The sequence below is a fragment of the Clarias gariepinus genome, chromosome 17, assembly GCF_024256425.1.
Source record: "Clarias gariepinus isolate MV-2021 ecotype Netherlands chromosome 17, CGAR_prim_01v2, whole genome shotgun sequence".
Lineage (NCBI taxonomy): Eukaryota > Metazoa > Chordata > Actinopteri > Siluriformes > Clariidae > Clarias > Clarias gariepinus.
Window position 1 is genome coordinate 21,615,295 of NC_071116.1, and position 19,720 is coordinate 21,635,014.

The 19,720-nt window shown below is 39.1% G+C and overlaps 1 protein-coding gene across 7 annotated transcripts in view; it reads right to left on the reverse strand.

Moving 5' to 3' along the window:
- Positions 1-19,720, reverse strand: part of LOC128505671 (A-kinase anchor protein 2) — a 91,391-nt gene that overhangs the window by 22,735 nt on the left and 48,936 nt on the right. The gene's annotated exons all lie outside the window — the stretch shown is intronic.

A 19,720-nucleotide genomic window follows, 5' to 3' on the forward strand; every position in this document is an offset into this window, starting at 1 on the left:
GTTAAGCTTCAAAACCAGTCTTCGGGAAAAGGGTGATATCATGGCAGGTTCATCCAGTTCTTATATAATTTATGGTGATGCACAGCCATGACTGTTGCTTAAATGCACTTAAAAAAAATGAGGCCAAATCTTGATTCATCAGTACCTCACTGAATGCACAAATGATATGACTGCAGAAAAGGGGAGACTTCATGGAGAACTTATGTTTGTCCTTTAAAGCTTTGTGTATTTAGAGGCAGATAAAGTGAGGGAACAAACTGGGAGGACAGACAAGCAAAGGCCTCACACCCTGCTTCAAATATAACCTCTAATCTGGAGAAGGTGGTTGCATACATGCAGTGTAGGAGGCTCAGCTGTATACTTTAAGCAGCCTGGCAGCACATAAGACACTTTGGACAAGCAAAGATAAAGCTTAGATTTAAGAAGTAACACGATTTTTGTCAAATAGGTTTCTGCTCCACCCCAAACCCCCTTTTAGCATTCAGAATATTGTCCAGCAGTCTGATGACTGCTGCTGGTGTTTGCTTCCAGTTTAGTTCAGTCTTTCATGTGCATTTGTTTTAATCCTGTCTCCAGTCCTGTTCTGTCCTTGGTCTGTTTCTAATTTCTGTGTTTTATGTAGAATACTTTTAGTCTTGTTTTCCGGCGTTTCAATGTTTAGACCCACGTCTATCGTATATGATTGTGATTATCCCTGTTCAACGTTGGCTTTTCTTTCTTAATCTACGCTGTGGACAACTCATGAAGTGACCCTGATAAACATCACACGGCTTTTATACACTTCTGTCCTGCCTCATTAAATAACTGCACATTACAGTCATCATTGCTTAGGGTTTCGAATAATTTTGACAATTCAAAATGACTAAGAAAGCTGCAGACGAGAAAACTTCTAAACCCAATCAGACCATCTTCAAACAAGCAGCCTTCAGTATGTTTGGCATGCATCTTATCGTGGATCGTAGTACTAAACTAAACCTGAATCAGTGGAAGATTGAGCTGCTGTACTCTCTTGGAAATGCTGACATCTTGGTCATCCATTTTTCTTTCTAATTACTCCTTGTAAAAATGCATAATCTGCTATTATTCTCTGCACATGGTTCTACCGCATACTGTATTCGGATAATCTCAAAACATGACTACTGCAACTCTTTTTTTGGTGATCCAAACTGTACTGTATACATGCCTTAATTTATCCCAAATTCTTTGATATAAAATTGTTATTTAATACTACACTGCATATGTTATAAACTTTAGTACCATAGAGAAATTCAGTACTGCAGACAAACAGCGGAGCCAACATGTTCTCTAATCACAATTATATGTCTGTAACAATCCACATGACAATTTTATCTTTCACATAATTTACAGCTGTATAAGAGATAGGCTAGTGGTTTATAGGAAGTCAAATTAAAGTCTGACTCTTGTGATAGTAATATGATTTAATCAGAATGCTGCAATAATAAATTATCTGATATGGTGGATGGTTTGAAAAAGGTTGAGAGATGACATATGGCTCATTCTGTGTCCTGCTTGCAATTTATGAAAGTGGACTGATCTACCCAGGATCGTCCTTCGATGTAGCCTGTTTTGCCCTGTTTTGCAGGCCCGGTGGGAGACGTGAAATGGAGCACTAGCAACTGCTCTAAATTCGGTGATCAGACAGCAGGCTCCCATTCTGTGCAAAGAATTCTGCTTTTCAGAAACGAAAAAGAAAAAAATAACCCTGCATTGGACAAGTTCCTAAAAGCGTGAGATTGCCCTTTTAGCTTTGTTCTAAAAGAAAAAAAAATGATTTTGAAGTTTAATACTGTATATAAAATATATCTGTGCTACCTGAGTTTTAGAAATGTCATTATACGCTGTGCTCCTCCGGCCAGATAGGCCTGCACAATTAATCATATTTTCTAAACTTTGTGGAGACTGATTGGTCAGAAGGTATTTATTAATTTTCTATAACAGCACTCCTCTGGCAAATTGAAAGAAAATCAGGGAATTATAAAAAAAAAAAGAAGTAAAGTGCTTCGGCATTTACTGTCCTACACTTTGGGTTGGTTATGTCATCACAATGACTAACCAAGTAATATATCAATTTAGGATCTAATCTTCAAGTTAGAGATATACTAAAGATATATTAGGATTATTAAGTGGTGCATTAAATAATAATGTCCATATTCAAATGTGGTAACTGCATAATTGGTTTATGTACTTCATTATCACTCCATTTATTTTTCTGATTGTTTGTATTTGGATATTGAAAGCTACAGCTGCCTCTTTTTTAATAAATATAAATTAAATTGTGGCATTATAATGCATTTGAATTAATCTGAGTACTATCAAGCAATTATTGTAAAAATCATAGCTACTTATAGATTTGTGGTTTTATTCCATTATATAAAACATTTTAGGTAATATTAAATAGGCCTCTTTCTGTAGCTTGAAATATTCATTCTAATGAGAACCATCATTCTCCTCCATCACATATCCTTAAAGAAACACTATGGTATCTCTGTGAAATTGGAGGTCATTACCACATGACAGTTCTGCCAAAGGTCAGACAGGTTTACAAGTTTTAACAAGACAGGTTATCACATCTGTCTCCCAGTGAAATAGTAGCTGATGAAGAGTTAATGAAGAGTCTGTGTCTAGATTTTTTTTTCTGCACTTCTGTAGTTTATTGCGGTTGTTGTCTATTTTAAAAACACCACACTACTTTGGTGGCTAATTAAGATTTAAGATTTAATGCTTATTATTGATTCTATCTCATTCTTTCAAAGCAAACAAAAGATTTTTAGTGCCATTTTGCATAACGTTAATTCTAATTAATACTGACAGCAAAAAAAAAGCAGCACAAGATACAGCAAAATAAAATTTCTTACCACAAGTCTTTTATTCATTGTGCGACAAATCACTTCCCAGGGTGCTGTATACTTCAGCATGTTCTCTTATTTTTAAGGCTTTTGTACTAAACACCAGTTACTTCCCCAGCATTTTCATTACACGCACGTTCCTCCTTTAATTAAAGCTCACCAGCGATCTGTCCTCCTTATGGGACAGAAAAACAAAAGCCAGCACACTAAGGGGGATGTTCGACTACACTGCAGACATCAGCAGTGGACATTCATGCAAAGTCATCTGGGAGGGCTTTTGAGCTGAAAATGAGCTTAACATCAAAAGTAATTATATGGTTCGTCTGCTTGTTCTTTTAAGGCAAAGGTTCAGAGAAGGATATTATTTGCCTGATTTGGGTTGAGATCAGAAGCAAAGTGTCACGATTCTTCCTCTGATGCCGAAAGTGGCTGGATAGGACATGTCTTGACTGAGCAAACTAATGTTACATAAAACAACGACCTGGAGACAATAGAAAACAAAGTCTAAATGATGCCACTGTTCTTGTGAGCATCAGTAAGTATATAACTGCATTACACTTGACATTCAAGGCAAGTTACATTGTTCGAAATGACTTGTGCCTTATTCATCAAATAGCAATTTACAAAATATAGTACACAAACTATTTAGGTATTGTTCTTCTTAGAATTTTCTATATTTTAATGTTACAAACTTAGAACTGCACTGGAATATACTGTATATCATAAACCTTTGCAAAATATCAATATATTGGAAAATCAATATCTTCTTCTTTGTCTTTCGGCTGTTCCCTTTCAGGGGTCGCCACAGCGAATCATCTGCCTCCATCTAACCCTATGCTCTGCATCCTCTTCTCTCACACCAACTAACTTCATGTCCTCTCTCACTGCATCCATAAATCTCCTCTTTGGTCTTCCTCTAGACCTCCTGCCTGGCAGTTCCAACCTCAGCATCCTTCTACCGATATATTCACAATCTCTCCTCTGAACATGCCCAAACCACCTCAATCTGGCCTCTCTGACTTTATCTCCAAAACATCTAACGTGGGTTGTCCCTCTGATAAACTCATTCCTAATCCTATCCATCCTTGTCACTCCCAAAGAGAACCTCAACATCTTCAGCTCTGCTACCTCCAACTCTGCCTCCTGTCTTTTCTTCAGCGCCACTGTCTCTAAGCCGTAGAGCATCGCTGGTCTCACCACTGTCCTGTACACCTTTCCTTTAATTCTCGCTGATACTCTTTTATCGCACAACACACCTGACACTTTTCTCCACCCATTCCAACCTGCCTGTACCCGCCTCTTCACCTCCTTTTCACACTCTCCGTTGCTCTGGACCGTTGACCCTAAGTACTTAAAATCCTGCACCTTCTTTACCTCTGCTCCCTGTAGCCTCACCGATCCTCCTGGGTCCCTCTCATTTACACACATGTATTCCGTCTTGCTGCGGCTAACCTTCATTCCTCTGCTTTCCAGAGCATACCTCCACCTCTCCAAATTTTCCTCCACCTGTTCCCTGCTCTCGCTACAGAGCACAATGTCATCTGCAAACATCATAGTCCATGGGGACTCCTGTCTTACCTCATCTGTCATCCTGTCCATCACCAGAGCAAACAAAAAGGGGCTTAGAGCCGATCCTTGATGCAGACCCACCTCCACCTTAAACTCTTCTGTCACACCTACAGCACATCTTACCACTGTCTTACAGCTCTCATACATGTCCTGCACCACTCTAACATACTTCTCTGCCACTCCAGACTTCCTCATACAATACCACAGCTCCTCTCTTGGCACCCTGTCATACGCTTTCTCTAAATCTAAAAAGACACAATGCAACTCCCTGTTACCTTCTCTGTACTTCTCCGCCAGCATCCTCAAAGCAAATACTGCATCTGATGTACTCTTTCTAGGCATAAAACCATATTGCTGCTCACAAATGCTCACGTCTGCCCTTAACCTAGCTTCCACTACTCTTTCCCACAGCTTCATTGTCTGGCTCATTAGCTTTATACCTCTATAATTGCCACAGCTTTGCGCATCTCCCTTGTTCTTAAAAATTGGCACCAATACACTTCTCCTCCATTCCTCTGGAATCCTCTCACTCTCCAAGATCTTGTTAAACAAACTTGTTAAAAACTCTACTGCCACCTCTCCTAAGCACTTCCATACCTCCACAGGTATGTCATCAGGACCAACAGCCTTTCCACTCTTCATCCTCTTCAATGCCCTTCTCACCTCACTTCTACCAATATTTGCTACTTCCTGTTCCACAACAGTCACCTCTTCTACTCTTTTTTCTCTTTTGTTTTCCTCATTCATCAACTCCTTAAAGTACTCCTTCCATCTTCCCATCACCCTCCTGGCATCTGTCAGTACATTTCCATCTCTATCTTTAATCACTCTAACCTGCTGCACATCCTTCCCATCTCTATCTCTCTGCCTTGCCAACCTGTACAGATCCACCTCTCCCTCCTTACTGTCAAGCCTAGCATACAAGTCCTCGTATGCTCTTTGTTTGGCCTTTGCCACCTCTACCTTCACCTTACTCTGCATCTCCCTGTACTTCTGTCTACTCTCTTCAGTCCTCTCAGTGTCCCACTTCTTCTTAGCTAGCCTCTTTCCCTGTATACACTCCTGGACTTCCTCATTCCACCACCAAGTCTCCTTGTCCACTTTCCCCTTACCTGATGATACACCAAGTACCCTCCTACCTGTCTCCCTGATCACATTGGCTGTAGTTGTCCAGTCAACTGAAAGCACCTCCTGACCACCCATAGCCTGTCTCAACTCCTCCCTAAAGACTGCACAACATTCTTCCTTTCTCAGCTTCCACCACTTTGTCCTCTGCTCTGCCTTTGTCCTCTTCGCCTTCCTCACCACCAGGGTTATTTTACACACCACCATTCTGTGTTGTCTGGCTACACTCTCCCCTACCAACACTTTGCAGTCACTGATCTCTTTCAGGTTACAACGTCGACACAAGATGTAGTCGACCTGAGTGCTTCTGCCTCCACTCTTATATGTCACCCTATGTTCCTGCCTCTTCTGGAAGAAAGTATTTACTACTGCCATTTCCATCCTCTTTGCAAAGTCCACCACCATCTGTCCTTCTACATTCCTGTCCTGAAGACCAAACCTGCCCATCACATTTTCATCACCTCTGTTCCCTTCCCCAACATGTCCATTGAAGTCTGCACCAATCACCACTCTCTCACCTCTGGGGATGCTCTGCATTACTTCATCTAACTCAATCCAGAATTTCTCCTTCTCTTTTAACTCACATCCTACCTGTGGGGCATAACCACTAACAACATTGAACATTATCCCTTCAATTTCCAGCTTCAGACTCATCACCCTATCTGATACTCTCTTCACCTCTAGAACATTCCTTACAAACTCCTCTTTTAGGATAACTCCTACTCCATTTCTTTTCCTATCCACACCATGGTAAAACAATTTGAACCCTGATCCTAAGCTTCTAGCCTTGCTACCTTTCCACCTGGTCTCCTGGACACACAGTATATCCACCTTCCTTCTCTGCATCATATCAACTAACTCTCTTCCCTTCCCTGTCATGGTCCCAACATTCAAAGTCCCTACTATCACTCCTAAACTCCTGCCTTTCCTCTTCTCTCTCTGCTTACGAACACGCCTTCCTCCTCTCCTTCTTCGACCAATATTGGAAAATCAATATAGTTTCAAGTAAATAAAATATGATTGCATTCAGGGGGTGCATTCAACAAACAACATGATTTCTTTTTGTTTATTTGTTTTAATTAACCTTTGTATCACAATCAAATATGTTTGCACATTCGAATGTTATATTTGGATATATATATATACAGAATGTTACGACATACTGTATTGTGTATTTCAAATGGTAAGAAATCCTAAGTGCAAGGAGTTACAAGGAGTGAATATGTATGCAAACCACTCTATGCTTTAGATGAGCTCATTCTCACTGCCAGGGCTTGCAATTTTCCCCAGCTAAGGCATGACCACATGAATGCTCTTCATCTTAAATATTAATATTGAATGCAAATTTGAATTCTTCTTAAAACAATATTAACACAGTGTGCCACATTAATAAAACACAGAATAAGCATCAGTTTTAATCAGGGTCTATTGCATATTTTTCTTTGAGCTAGTCATTTGTTCCTACAATGACCTTTATGAGATGGGAAAAACTACACACACAAACTTTACATACCATGCTATGTATGCAAGACTACAGCAGTTTGAAGATTTCTAAAAGACATTCTTTTCTTAAAATTTTTTTGTTCTGGATGAGGGTCCGAATAGCACTGCTAGTCTACCTACATTTGCCAAGTGGATAAGTGTTAATTTTACATACACTACAGCTCACAAATAAAAAATGGACAGAGTTAACGGAATTTCTCAAAATGAATGGAATTCATGTTCCTTAACTGGTTACGTTCCATACTGAACAAAAATCATATTAGTTTCACTTAAATCTAGTCACGGAGAGAGACAGACGGACTGCTTTATTAATCGCAAAGGAAAATATTAGTGGTGCTGTGGGGAGGTCTGGCTCATCCTATGTGTTAGTCCTGCTGGCAACCTAACTGGGTCTCTTTGGCTGTCGTAGATCAGAATGTTTGTCCTTTCTACACTCAACCCAAATCCAGAGAGCCTGTAACTCTAACACACTTATATCACTGTTAAAAGAATTCAAGCAAAAAATGCTGTATTGTCCTATTTCAACATGTTTGTAACTAGAGCACGGCAAGGCATAAGCACCAATATACAGTACTGTACACCCTCAAAGCCAACTCAGATGCTATCTGAACAACCAGTATAAAAAAGCACATTAAGGAAATATGGACGATTGTTGATGGTGTGAGGAAATATTTTGTGTTTTCTTTGCTAACAAACAGACATATCCGGCCGTGGCATGTGAAGCACTCTTTTCCAGATGTAGAAAGAGTAGGAAGAAAATGCCAGTGCCTCTTGAGAACACATTAATAGCAGGATGGAGGAAAGGAACACGTTGATTTGTTTGTGCCTATAGTGCAGTGTGAGAAGGTCGGTCAGAAAGGAAGAAGCCTAGTTGATATCCAAGGCTAAACGCTCAACAAAACTAAAACAAAAAGGATGATAGATACAACCATGTGACATACAAAACATGGTGTATTCCTACTAATTCATATTAGTTACACCACTTTTAGTGACATACAGTATATTCTGTGGGTGGTGTTTCTAATGCTACAGGAATCAACCATAAGGCCTGCTTAAGTTAGACATAACTCTACATACACATTTCTTTCAAAAGCATGATTTCATCAAATTTGTGCTAGAGTGACAAATCATCTGATTCAAATTCATCTGATTTATGCTGAGATTGCATCATGACTCTTTTTGGGGACTTCTGCTATGTCAGGATCACATGATGCTAAATAATGCTCAAGCATGCCTATAAACACCCCTATGAAGTGAAAATGTAATGTTTAACCTTCTAGTGTGCTGCTTTTGCTGTCCAAGCATTATCTACTTTCATCATCCACTTTATTATTATTATTATTATTATTCTAATTATTATTAATATCTGTCCACTATCTATACCACTTATTCTATGTACTGTATAGCCGCAGTGATTTTTTTTTAATTTAATAGGGACAAGTAGGAACGCTTAACATGTTCATACTATAGAACTTATAGCCAAAGCTAATTTGCAATGCTCGTCCCTAGTGTTTTTTCCCCCAAAACAACACAACATAAATTACAGTCAAATTCTACTGATAAAACATACATAAAACATGGGGCATACAGAAATTCAGTGAATTAGTTATGTTCACATGACTGACACCCTTTTAAAACATGTTTAAGTTTATATTTAAAATGTTCACGACTCAGAGAGTTCCACAGGTTAGAGCCCTGGACAGAGAAAGATGACTGTCCAAAAGATGTTTTTCTTAGAGGCTCCTCATGTAATAGAGCCCACTTCTCTGAGAGGGACAATAAACCCATCAAAACAGGTGTTTTGAGATCTAGATCTAGAGCCTATCCCTAGGAACTTGGGTCACAGGGTGCCAACCAATCACAAGGCACAAGCACACAAAGTCACACACCCCATGCCTACCAAATGCCAATTTGGAAATGCTAATCAGCAAACAGCACACGTCTGATGGCTGTAGTGGAAACCAGATTACCCAAAGGAATCCCACCAAGCACGAGAGCATGCAAAATCCATGCACACAAAGAGGAGCTGAAATTCAACACTAACTGTTGTGCCTTATTATTATTATTATTATTATTATTATTATTATTAACTGCACATCCATGCATTTTATGCACCAAAAATATAGCATTATATACATGTCAAAAGCTTTAGGTAACGTTCACATCAAATATCAGAATGCACGTTGATATTTTGTGGATGTTGAGATACATTTCTGCTCACCACAGTTGTAAACAGTGATTGTTTGCTAATTATCATATCTTTCTTTGCAACTCAAACCAGTCCCATTATTATGCATTTTCTGACCTCTTTAAGGCATTTCCACCAACACAATAGTTGCTCACTCCATGTTTTTGATATTGTTTTTCACCCCATTCTGTGTAAACTGTGTTATCTCCACAAGATGTGAAAACTAACTGAAGGTAATGACTTCAGTTTACATTGTGGCTGATTAGATAACTGCATGAATGTGCAGGTGCATAGCCATTTCCTAATAAAAAGGACAGTGAGCAAGAACCTGATCGTCATTGCGGATCCAGATGTGCCTCAACTAATGCTTTTCCAACAGCTGAGCGTAAATTTTCTTGGCCAAGCACATAACTGCTGAGAGCGCTTTCTCAAAGCAAAGTGCACATACACATATATTTTTAAAGCAATTGTAATACAAACAGAGGCAAATGGCCATTTGGAGAATATAAGCAGGGGCTGGAGATTGCAAATAAAAATATCATAGGCTATGGTTTTAATACTAACTTTCCATAAATTAACACAGAGTAATAACATTTCCACTATTCCTAGAAAATCAACACTGGCTCCCAATAAACATAAAAAGCATTAGTACATTAGTTTGAAATGCAGACACAGTAGGTGGGGGGAATAAAAAAAAACCTTTTGTGCATGGGTTAAGAATGTTGGCTTGCTCAACATGGTAAATAAATAAATAAGTAAAAAAAAAAAAAAAACCCTTAGCCATAAAATTCCAGGGAAATTCGAAGACAGAATAACAGTGTGTAATTTTTTTCCATCCTTCTAAGCAGATGAGCTAAAAGCAGAATCAAAAAAGTCCCAATGGGTTTTAGAAGCACAGCTGCAAATGCCAGCTTTGTGAATTTCCCTTTCAAGTGCAGATTCAACTATTCTTTATATGTCTATCCTCTCAGATCAGATTATGTAATTAATTCTGGCCTTTGCTATGTCCGTTTAACGTGCATGTGCCATTTTAGTCGAGCGGGTGCTACAGAGAACAGTGGTAATGGATGATTTTTATCATTATTGATATCTAATGTTATTACTTTAGGAATATTTGCAGAATATAACTTGTGTATGTGTAATCTCAAACACTCAGGTTTCAATGTTAAAATCCCTAAAATACTACAAACACGTCACTTATAAAGTGCCATTCCTCTGTAATCCTACAGGTGATGTGCTCTAAACTATTTCATACATTTCTTTTTTTGCTATGTTTGTGTAGAATCGTCACTCACTCACTTACTTGTCGTCTATACCGCTTTCTGTAAACAGGGTCGCTGGGGCCTGGATGGAGTGCCAATCCCTTGCAGGGCACACACACACATATGCACACTCACACACACTACGGGCAATTTGGGAACGCCAATCAGACTATTCTGCATGACTTTGGACTGTGGGAGGAATTCTGAGCACGCTGAGGAAACCAACCAAGCACAGGGAGGCCATGCAAACTCCATGCACACAGAGACGGGAATCGAACCTGGACCCTGGAGGTGTAAGGCGACAGTGCTAACCACTAAGCCATTAAAAAAATTATAAGGAATCAGAATATTTATAAAATCATGATACATAATCTCAATACAAATTAAATCAGCACCTATGAATCGTGACAATATCCTATAACATTATTGCTGAATCTATCACCTCAGTGGTTTGTGAATTAGAGGTTAGGATTGTAAATTGTAAACATTCATTGTTTCTATAGTGATTTTATCAACAAATACACCCTAAGTGGCAACATAAATATATATTTTGGACAGATCGTCATCTTGGTAATATTCTTGGCGCAAGTTCTTGGATATTTGAGTATGATACTCACTAAGATCAGATGGGCACTGGCAATGCTTTCCTTTTTCACCCTTCATAAAAAGACAGTTATACAAAAGGCCTGATGGCTAGGAGACAGGAAAAGGAAGATGGAATTCTAAAGACCTGATCTGGCCTGTAGCTCTATGACCTGATTACTCTCATGTGATGCACAAATCTCATCGAAAAAAAAAAAGGCTTTGATGAGATGTGAGGAAAACCTCTAACTAGACTTCTAATTCAATTCTGATGAAAGAAAGTCCCTTCTCTTGCAGGGGTCTTCATTGTCAAAGCTTGATATGTAACTCTATACTGACCAAAACAGATAGACCAATGTACTTAGATCTGCATATTTTTCTCAACCGCGACATATGATGCCACAGAGATGAAGACGACATCATTGAGATGAGTGACGGCCTGTTTTCACCTCTGAGTCAGGATTTATGGCTGTGCTCTGATCTAGCACGGTCTACGGGCTAAAACCATATGGTCTCCTCATATCTGTTGTAAACACAGCAGTCTTTCTATAAGATGATGCAAGCTGTGCATGAAATCGCAGCATGCAAAAACAAACATATTTCAAAAGTAACATATGAAGTTAGCACTAAAACATAAGCTACTATTTTTTATATATATTTTTCTGTCCTGAAAATCCAATTGAACAAATGCATTTAAACAGGCCTGACTTTGTGGTTGGCATGTCTTACTGTGACATGAAGAACTGAACGGCCTTTTTAAATAGAGATTAGGCCAACTGGGCACTGCATAGTAGCTTTTCTACTTCTTTTCATTTATTTTGCTGGTTTTACTCTGGGTAGCCTGTCATGATGTTGGATTAGAAAAAAAATAATGATGTGATTCTCTTTGATCACATTAGCCAAGAAGCATAATGCAATTTTAAATGGAAATGTGCTAGACTACCATTAATTACTATTGTGATTTGTGCCAGACACACAGGATTTGGTGTTATATACAACAGTTACTGCACTAAAAGTAATGTTTGCTTCTAACATAAATGATCTGCATTTACACAATTCAGAACTAAAACAACACACAAAAAAAAACTTTTTAACAACTGTTCAAAAGTCAAACTCTGTTTAATTAAATTGAAAGGTATAAAAATACGTGTGATGTTACGGGAAGACTGAGGCATAATGGATATGCATTCAGTATGCATGTTCACAGAGCATTATTAGGACTGGTTCACTGTCATGGACTATCAAACTTTGAATAAATCCGTACCCTTACTGAGTAATGGTTTCTTTGTATAAGCTTCTCCTTAAAGTTTTAAAGCACACACCTCAGAGTAAGGGCCATTTATTGGGAAAAATTCTACTGTATATACATTCCAAGGAAAATGGCTGAGGAACCTGAAACAATCTGGTCTGGATCCTAAATAAGCAATAAGAACAAATTAAGAATATAACGTAGCAGAAGCATAATATACAAATGTAACGATAATATAGCTTTTGTTGATTTTGGATTGTACTCCAATCAGAATAGATAAAACAATTTAAGATGGCCAATAATACGGAAAAAAAATAGGCAGGAAAAGAAGGAAGTGAAATTTAAATGCTTGTTTGAAAATTAGGGTGGTGTTTCATGTGAGGCTTGGCTTTCCCTGGTCTGAGCAGTGGAGCATAATCCTTAAAGCACGACTCACACCATTGCCTTAATTAGCAATTTGTGACAGTGACCCAGCATTTTGCTATCATACCTTCATTTCACAGTGCTGCCAAACCAAATCTGGAGCCCTTTTTGTCGCCAGGGAATCTTTCAACAGGAGGCCAGACGCAGCAGATCCCTCTAACGAGCACTGGATGGAAGGACAGCTGGACTGTGTGTGTGTGTGTGTGTGTGTGTGTGCGGAAAAAAAAGAAAAAGGTTCTGGTGTGTTATCTTCAATCCTATTTGCAACCACTGATTACCCTTCTTTATTTAGCCCGCGTGAATACACTCCCTCCCTTCATTATCCTTTGATAGGTGGAAGAACCAGCCATACATGCACTACATTTTACTGGGATCTTCAGATACTCTTTTAGAAGTCTCTATTTTCTTATATATATATATATATATATATATATATATATATATATATATATGTGTTATGGAGAGTCTTAGCAATCAAGATTGTTGAAGCAGCATCAGCTGTCTAAACTTTTATAACCACACCTAGAACATTCTTGCATTCTCGCCATACTTGGTGCTTCTGAAATTTGGTAGTGAATGGGCCTGGCTATACTGTAGCATGCCTATAGCAAAAGCTTGAGTAATGCATTAATCTCATTGTAATTTCTACACAAGATGAATATGGCAAACCTTCAGGCCAGAAATACATCCAGGTCATTTTACTGATCTAAAAGAGTAGGTTTGATCATGAGCAATTTTCATCCCTAGGCATCAACATAACTTCACCAATTCTAAACATGTAATTGATCAACATATTTGGAATATGCATGTTACAATTACAATAAATAAAATTTAAAATTTTATACATTTATAATTACAATACCTGTTATTTATTAATATTAATACATTCTCTCATTTTATCAAGAAATTAAGTAACAACCTTTGTAGTTCCTGTGCCATGTGAGATCACTGTTTGGTAGAGAAACTGACCCAGTGCAAACAGGTCTTTGCTCGAGAGCCACTGTGCGTTAAGCAAACCTAGTAAAGTGAAAGTTTACAGCAAGTATGGCACCAAACATGCTTTCACAACTAGAGCTATCTGCTTTTAACTCCAACTGTTTACACAAAGTCTCCCAGATGGGGCAACTGTCTACTTCCTCTGCATGCTCCACTAGAGCACTTTCAAAGCCTGTCAAAATAAGTAAAGGGGACAAAACCCCTGCAGGATGTATTCTACAATCACTTGTCGGTCCACATTCTGCAAAACCGATGCTTTAATGAAAATGAAGTGCAGACACAGCGGGCAAAATAATATTAATGCTATTAGTGATACAAAATGCATAATGTATTTGTCAATCCAAGGAGACATTTGGCTTCTATTATAGAGCAGAAACGATAGCTCTGGCTCCCCAAAACAAGCAAAATTCACATCCCTACAGGGAAGCTGTTGCAAATTATCCGAGAAATACTCAGAAACTCCCACATTTACAGAAAAAGGTGGGGCGCATAAGAGATTTTAAAAAATCCTTCTTAGTGCTTTTCCCTAGAATTTTAAACAATGGTCTCACTTTCGACATAATAATTATCAGATTAATTTTATCATGTGTAGTTGTGAAACCGTGTCCAATATGTAACTCGTGGGTATATTAATCTTTAGTGCTCACAAAGAAACAGACAGCAAGGAAATATTTTAGTGATTACGTTTGCTTCTCTTGAGATTTTTGAGAAGTCATACACATGGTACAGTAAATAATTCAATACTGATAACTGTCTGGCACTACGTATACTGTAAGCAGCTGAATGCCTGACTGGCTGGGAGACACAAAGCTGGAAATTGTTTTCACAATCGTTAAAAAGCAGAATGCATCCTGAGAAAAGACCAGCTCAGACCAAGGAAAAAAGAAAACAGAACAGTGACAACCCCCTACGGCTTCCAAGATGCGTGTGTTTTCCATCATGTTTTACTGTGAAATCTGATTTAAACGTGCCAAAATACTCAAACATTGAGTATTTCAAAACAACATGTCTGAAAAAAAAAAACATGTATTTGTGTATATGTGTGTGTGTGTGTGTGTGTGTGTGTGTGTGTGTGTGTAAACGTGATAAGGAGGACAGGCCACCTTCAAAAGATAAAGTAAGGAGAAATATTTCTCTTTTAATGTCTGAGCCTTAAGTAGACCGCGTAAGCAAATGTAGCCTGCAGGTTCCACTGTCCCTGTTTCTAAACAGAGCACACACGATACCCCTCAGCTCACATCTACCTATCACTCCTCCCGTTACAAAGAAGGAAAACAAGCAGGGAGCGAACATCCTTCCTACTTCCCATAAGATGTGACAGAGTGGAATCCTGGTTCAGCTGCCAAGCATTAAAACAGGATATTTTATCCTTTAACTTCAGAGTTTCTTGCAGTTTCCAGCCTCCATATGCACTTACAGTAGAATATGTACAGTACATGTGGGTTGTGCTCTTTAATTTAGACCACATGGCTAGAAATAAGAGATTCTTATATGGATGATTACTGCTATTGTAAAGTCTCCATTGATATGAGTGGAAAATAATATCACGTGACAGATTGCACAATTACTGTATTTTCACCTATTTTATTTAGTGCTCATGATTTTGGGAGAAACTTAACGGCAGAGAGTAAAAGCAAGAGGTGACAGCTGGCGAGTTGGATCCAATGTTGGCAGCAGTTTAAAATTCCTGTGAGCAGCAGCTTCCTGTTTTCTACTCTTCTTCTCCTTTTTTTTTTTTTTTTGCTTTCCAAATGCAAAGCGTTCAGCAAAGTCTGCTTTCACTTTATCAAGGACACTGTGTTTTTCCATTTCTTCCACCTATTAGTAGGATCCAGCAGGGTGTGGTGGATAGAGCCCACAAGTTTTTGGGGTTTAGGGAAGACAAAAAAAAAAAAAACACCAGGAGGATATCTTGATTCTGTGGCAAGGCTGATAAGGACCAGGATAAAGGAAACACTGTTTTCTATTATCATTAAGTCCCTTGATTCATTATGCTTAGTATCAATGGCTGTAGAGCTTTCAATGAAAACCAGCTGGTATTTGATTTTAAAAGCCTTATCCCAATGCCATATCTTACTAGATTTGACTAACAGTTTTTTATTCACAGTACCTACCAGACCAGTGATTTCATTAGGCTGTTTACATAAAAACTTGTTCAACACCCGAATAAATAAAAACATCTATCTATCAATACCTATTGACTTATCATATATCTCAGTGGAGAAAATTAATTTGATATGGTGCACAATGCACATTTCCAAATCCAACAACTTGCTGCAAAGCACACATGAACCAAGGACATAGTCTGGTTCTAGAACTATGTTTATGATGCATATTGATCCGCTATGTTTCTAGAAACATAGCAAATAAAAATGACCATGCCAGAACATCATGCATTTACCTTAAAATTAAACACTTCATTGAGAGTCAATGAAAATAACGTGGTGACCCCATTAACATCTTCATGTGCAATTAGAGAATACCAGTCTTCAAATCTGAAATGTTACCTAAAGACTTTCTGGGTGAGACCTTTCTCATGGTGCTTTATTACTAGAGATATTATAAAGGAGAGGGGGGAACCAAACCTTGCTGCATAAAGCTGCCCTTGCAGATTCAGGTCCTTTTGTATTTTCCATAGTCTCAATCAATCCAACTAATTAGCTTGTCATATGTCTGAGCAAAATTATGATAAATGCCACTTCTTGGCTTTGTTAACTGGACTTCCAGGCAAACATTATAAAAAACTGGGCAGCACACTGGAGCATGGATTAAGCTAGCTAATGAATTTATGATTCGCCCATGCATTGTTTTTTCCTGTTCATTTTCATTGTTGCCATTTTAACCACTGGCCTGAACAGTCGTAACTGTGGAATTAAAGTATTATACTGCCTCTTTAAGCGAACATTCGTCTTTGTTCATTGACAGTTCTGTAGGTTTGTTAGCAGCAGCAGCAGGCCCATTAAACACTGACCTATAATTGCTGCTTTCTCCAAGTCCTTTCAGGTTTCAGGTTTGCATGCAGTATCAATTAACTCCTGGCTAAAGAAAAAGTGCAAGTCAATTGCTTTAAATAAAAAAAAAATAATAATTTTTTTTTTCTGCACTGTGATTTTATAACAGCTTGAAAGGTTGCAAATATGTGTTTGAAAATGTCTAAAACATACACTTTAAATATTGTGATATGACATGGTGGTTAAGTTACAAATTAATCAAGTAATGCTTTTTTTTTCCAAAATTCCCAGACTGGACTACTAATAGCATAGCAATGCACTTAACACTGTGTTCCTGTCGATGACACCGCAAAGACAAACAGAGCCTATAATGAGACACTAGATGTAGTCACCTAGTTCTAAACAAGGACAAGGCTTATCTGGGACAACTTAAGATCACTGAGGTGTTGATATCATCACATACCATCAGCATGATCAGTTACAATTCAATACTATGCTGTCTGCCATGTTATGAAGGCAGAATATCATGCCAGCACCACTTATGCATAAAAAGCGAATTTGCCTGGTAAATGCATAAAATCTGAACAGAAATATGAAAGGTGCAGTAAAGTACTTTACGCAAGGGGCTAGCCATGTCTGTGCCACTCCACTACTGACCTAAAAGAGGTCTATCACTCCTGTGTGAATCCTGATGTATTAATTCTAGCTCAAATTAATAAGATGATCAAATTTCTTGACAATTAGGAATAATAAATCAACTACGAAGGCTACACAGTAATGGTGCATCAGAAATTGCAAATGCAGCTACAGTATACTGCTTTGTCTTATGCATAAATCCACATAGCTATAAAATATGGTCTATTAAATGTGTTCAAAGAGCGAGATTTGCATGCAAAGATACAGCAATGCATTAACTTCGGAGAGGTTAATACTGTAGTAAGAAGTTGCATCGCTGTAACTAATAATTCAGGTCACATTGAAATGCTGCAAAGAAGAAAGCTCTGCAGTCACCTCCAAACACTGTCGTCTTCCCAGAAAGCAGCGTCTAAGCGATAATTAATCGGAGAACGAATCGAATCGTCGACAGCGCACATCCGGAAGAAACCCCCACGAAAAGACGGCGTCTTTAAGACGCGTCTGTTAAACGTTTGTGTTGGTCAACGGAATGCGATTTTTCCCAGAACCCGCTTTGCCCTTCAGCGAAGTACGGAAGCGTGCAGTGTCCGGGATGTGACCCCTTACCTCTGAACAGCGCGCGGCATCGAGTGCTGCTCCTCTGCTTCCTCTAATAACTGCGCAACGCCTTCAACACGCCTCGCACGCGAGCGGTCTAGATGGAGAAATGGGACGCGTGCAGTTCACCAGCAGACACCTCTTCTCCTCGCTCGCTCGCGCCCTGTTTCGTCTGCCCCGCGCGCGCGCCCCGATGAATAATGAATACGCTTCGGTGTGCGCGAGGCTTCTGTCCTGTTCTAGAGCAGTGCGTGGCGGGGCGCGCGGGCGGCCTCGCGCTCGGGTTACAGGTGTCCCTATTGAGCTCTGAGTCTGGCCCTCATCCCGTGTGTGTGTGTTTTTTTGTTGTTTTTTTTTGTCCGCCCGGATAGAAGCTGGACGCGGGTAGTTGCGACTTAATTGTGCAAGCTGGTATAAACACAATGTGTGGAACAATTGAGAATGGAGGCGTGTGGAAATGCCAAACTACGCGCACCTGCAAAGTTGCAAAGCGGCAAAGCGGCAATGGCATCCGAAGAATGTCTGCATAATAACGTTAACATCGCTTTTGGGAAATATGAAAGGAAATGTATTACTTCCAGGAATTGTTTGCCTGACCCTTCTGAATTAATTAAGATAATCAAGATTGTCACACAAAAGTGGACTATTATAAGTACTAAAGACTAAACTGGTGGCACAGTGGCTATCACTTGTACCTCCAGGGTCCTGGTTCCATTCCCACCTCAGAACTTTGTGTATGGAGTGTGTTGACCCACTCACTCAAAGTCTATACTGCTTAATTCTGTAAACTTTATCTAGCAGACTAAACTAGTGGCTATCACTATCGCCTTGTACCTCCAGGGTCCGGGTTCGATTCCCGCCTAAGGTCTGTGTGTATGGAGTTTGCATGTTCTTCACGGTGTCCTCCAACAGTCCAAAGACATGCAGACTCCATGCACACAGACCTGAGGAGGGAATCAAACACAGACACTGGTGATGCAGAATGGGCTAATTGACGTTCCCATATTGACCATAGTGTGTAATATGAGAAGGAGCCCCACTCAATCACTTACTCATCAGCTTTATCCTGTATACATTTCGCGAGACTTCGGGCATGAGGTGGAGTACACCCTGGACAATCTATGACAGGGCACACACACACATATTGTACTCTATGGGCAATTTGGAAATGCCAATTAGCCTAATCTGCATGTCTCTGGACTATTGAAAGAAACCAGTACACGAAGGAAATCAACCAAGCACAGGGAGAACATACAAACTCCATGAACCCAGACCCTGAAGGTGCAAGGTAACCACTAAGCCAACATGCAGATAAGGCATATAAGGCCAGATAACTGGCATTCCCAAATTGCCGTAGTGTGTGAATGTTGACCAAAGGTACTACGTTCATAAAAATGAGAATAAATACAATGGTAATCATCATTGCCCACAGTCCCTAGTTGGACTACAGGGGTTCCTAGATGGATAGATGGATGGAAACTGATGTCTAACAATAGGTTGATTAGATTGCACGTAAATGTCCCCAGAATTTTGGCCACATAGATGAAACTGTGCCTCTTTTCTGATTGTCCTTTTTCATCTAACTTTTCTAAGTCTATTTTTGTAAACCACATTCCTGATGAACAGCATAATACATTGCAACAAAACTCCAAGTCAAAGGGATGTTGAACTGACACATAACAGCGTTATTCACTGACTAAATGTACACTATTAACTCACTAATCAATTTGACAGTGCAATGCGGTTATGACAATTATGGTATAATTGGAAAG